At 37.4% G+C, this 4,057-nt stretch overlaps 1 pseudogene; it reads right to left on the minus strand.

Moving 5' to 3' along the window:
* Positions 1-2,668: 2,668 nt before the first annotated feature.
* On the minus strand, positions 2,669-3,672 carry LOC103256392 (annotated as a pseudogene).
* Between the last annotated feature and the right edge of the window lie 385 nt (positions 3,673-4,057).

The following is a 4,057-nucleotide window of genomic DNA, read 5'->3' on the forward strand; positions in this document are numbered from 1 at the left end:
AAGTTACCAAAACTTGGTTCCTGGGCTATCCACTTCCATGTATGTTCAGCAAGATGATACATTCTCAGAACAAATGCAGTCTTCTTTACCAAAATAATAAAAATCAACCTTACTTGCCAGGAAAACAGACGAATTTCCCCTTAGTGGTTTGTTTTTAAAATGTGAAAACATCATCATCACAGTTTGCAGAGCAACCAATTATAGCTCTAGCATTTAGAGTGACTACCGCACAGGGAAGTCTGGCCGTCTTTGACCAGATTAGAAAGATGCTTCCATTTTCCTAAATGTTAATTTTCAGATCAAAGAAAAAGGAGAGGCATCGAGGGAAGGAACCAGCATTTCTCCAGTATCTCCTACTTGCCAAAAACATGTTTATTTATAGAAAATGTAGAAAAGGCAGTAGACTTTTATTCTGTGTAGCCCCTACAGTTAATAGTATTATACTGCTGAGATATAGAATACAGATCAATAAAAGCAAGAACTTTTAAACAAAGCAATGAGTTCCCTATCACTGTAAGTATGAATTTATGTTATCAGAGATACCTTAACAAATTAAGGGCCAGGCATGGTGGCTAAGGCCTGTAATAAAAGCATTGTGATAGCCCCATGAGTTAAATCTTGATATTTTTAGGAGAGAAAATGAAGGTTTCTGGAAGTGAAAGTATGCCCAAAGTTCCACCAGCCAGGGAGAGGCAAAGCTTCAAGACGAAGTGCAAAAATTCAAACCCAGTCCTCTCTATTCCCATTGCCAGCATATTTTCCATTGCATCATATGACCTAATCCCACCTGGAAGGAGGAAGGTGCTTGAGAAAGGATAGAGCCCAGACAAGGTTCCACATAGGTTTAATTTGTGTTGACTAGGGCTCTTGCTTTTTGTTGTTGGAGGACACAAATCATTTTGATTCTATAACTTTGTTCACCCGTAATATTTCACATTTGTTTTTGAAACAATCTGCTTCCAGAAATGCTCATAAATCATCAGAGATGTTAAACATAGGACTAAAGAGATAGGATTTTACTAGAAGGGTCTTTATTAGGTCCTCTCTCAACGTTTCTTATTATTAATAGCATTAAGGGTTTGTGGCTTTAGTATAGCACGTATCAACTAACAAGGACAGTCATGTAGTCGATATACGTTTTCAGTGGCTCTGATTTTTCTTCCAGAGAAAGAAAGTCCTTTTCAGTGATCAGAGATAACGATTATATAAGGCCCTTAGAGATCTAGAAGTCTGCTGCCTAGACATGTAAATCTGGAAAGATCCTCCAGCAGTCAGCTGTTCCACGTTAGTTCATTCCACTACCATTAGGACCATACTCAAGCCATTGTGACTACAACGGTAATCTATCAATTCAAATCTATAAACCTTTATCAAATGCTATGTTTGCACTAGGGAGAGAGGTTTGTGGGTCTGGCTGAGGGGTATGAAGATAGATTAAGTCATGTAGAAAAGGCAGTAGATTTTTATTCTGTGTAGTCCCTACAGTTAATAGTATATACTGCTGAGAATACAGATCAATAAAAGCAAGAACTTTTAAACAAAGCAATGAGTTCCCTATCATTGTAAGTATGAATTTATGTTATCAGAGATACCTTAACAAATTAAGGGCCAGGCATGGTGGCTAAGGCCTGTAATACCAGCATTTTAGGAGGCTGAGGCATGAGGACTGTTTGAGGTCAGAAGTTTGAATCCAGACTGGGCAACATAGCAAGACTTTGTCTCTACAAGAAAAAACAAACTAACAAACAAATGTGGTAGTGTATGTGTATCGTGCCAGCTACTTGGGAGGCTGAGGTGGTAGGATCACTGGAACCCAGGAGTTTGAGGCTGCAGTGAGCTATGATTGCACCACTACACTCTAGCCTGGGTGACAAAGCAAGACCCTGTCTCTAAATAATAATAATAATGATAATGATAATAATAATTTCAGAGGAGATTCTTATATTTTGTGTGGAGTCAAATTAGATGACCTATTATGATGACAATCATATAAGAGTAAAGTAATAATAATAATAATGATAGTAGCTATCATTTATTGAGTACTTAAAACTTACCAGATAATGTGCTTTGTGATTTATATATGTTATCATTATATTCACTGCAAGTACATATTATTTTCCTTATGTTACAGAAAAGGAAACTATCTGACTTGGTCAGCATCAATTTAGAAGTCAGTGGTGGAATTAGGATTTGAACAGCTGTCTGGCTCCCACATCTTTACTATTTTAATAAAAGTCCTTTTCAATCCAACCTTGAGATCCCACAATTATCAGGCACAGGTAGACTGATAATCACTATCAGCAGCCTTCAGACTACTATTTAAAAGAGGAGAAAAACTATAACACAGGGGGAATTAATCATATATAACACAAAAATATCATTATCTTGCAGAAGAGATATAAAACACACAGTTACAAAATAATAGAAGAGCTCTATTCAAGAACGAAAGATATGACTGCAAGAAGCATAACAGGAAATGACATAATCAACTAACAAACTTTATATTCAACAAGTGTTTATTATATAGTCAAAACATGTTCCTTCGACACCTGCTATGTACACATTTCTGTCCTAGATACTGAAGGGTACTGGAAGCAAGGCACTTAAAACTGAAAGAAATCACTTTCTGGATCACTTATTTGGTTCTGACTTTTTTTTTTGTACGTGGATTTTAATTGTACATAAATATCAACATGAGAATGAGGAGTTCTAAGCGTGTACATTTATGTCTAGGTGAAAGGATTTCAGATTAGTTTGCTTGTAGGATGGCATCACCCAAGATAACAGAGGTCTAGTATAGGTTTTCCTGAAGAAGAAAGCCAATTTAATATATTCAATACTGACTGCACTGCCATTTTTTCTGTAGCGATACTGATTTACTGTGCAGAGTTTCCAATGTTTACCTAACTTACTAAAGTGGGCAGAGCATGGAGTTTTCTCCTCATTTCCAGGTGAATTCTTTGCATTTCCTGGCTTTTGAAGGTTCTCCTTCCACGCCATGCTCCTCTGTAAGTTCCGGCCCCCTCCCCAATCTGAGGAAGGTAGATCCCCCCTTTTTTCTGTCTCTAATCTACTTTCTAAATAAACCATACTTTCCAATCTGAAAAAAAAAAGAAAGAAAGTTTTCCTTCCACAAATGTTTTATGACTATGTATCCTCATAAACCCCAGTCATGTAATCTCTCCTTACTGACCTGGGCAGATTCAATGACTTGTTATGGATAACATATAAGGGCAGCTAATCCCAGGAAACCAGGTAGATACACTGGTTTTCTTATTTTGAACTTCTGGTTAAAAAGTGGCCAGTAAGACCAGAAAAACCAATAACACCAAGTCCTGGGAAAAATCCAGGAAGTACATTTTGGAGCTATTCATTGCTGTCTAACCCCCACTGAACCAGACTTCACATCTTGGGTCTAGTTTGGGAGTGTGTTTCCTGACACCAACTTGTGTATGGCTCGCAGTAATGTCAAAGCTGTGAGATGCTTTCTTCAAGGTGGGTTCTTGGCTTCTCCTCATATTTAGATTAACCCCTGGGAACTGAATAGAGTGAAAGCTCATCAACCTTCACAGGATTTGGGAGAAGTGGGCCCTTTCTTGATGCTGCACATACATTGAAGGTGAGCAGGCTCAGGCTGGCAGGCCCCATGGACCTCTGGATTACCTTGAACATGTCCCTGGCAGTGGTGACTCCCTGGTCCTCAATCTTAATTTGGTTTTTTGACATTTCTGTTACTATATTGGCATGTAACTCATACTGCAAGGCTTATTTTTTCCAATTAATAAAGTGATATTCACGTATTACATAAAGTCTGAAAAATACAAAAAGTAGAAGAAAAAAAACCATCCAAAATGTTAGTACCTAAACACATTATTAAAATTTTGATGTCTTCCAGTAATTTTTATATGTTTTAAAATCATTGTGTTCTTAAAGTAGGCTACTGTATTATTATCTTTCTATTCATACACATCAAACATATCCAGCAAGATTGTGAGCTACTGGAAGGGAGAAATTAAGTAGCACACTTCTAAGGAGCCCCCGGAGCACCAAGAAATAA

This window comes from Carlito syrichta, unplaced genomic scaffold, assembly GCF_000164805.1.
Source record: "Carlito syrichta isolate Samal-C Ts95f unplaced genomic scaffold, Tarsius_syrichta-2.0.1 Scaffold289350, whole genome shotgun sequence".
NCBI classification, from domain to species: domain Eukaryota; kingdom Metazoa; phylum Chordata; class Mammalia; order Primates; family Tarsiidae; genus Carlito; species Carlito syrichta.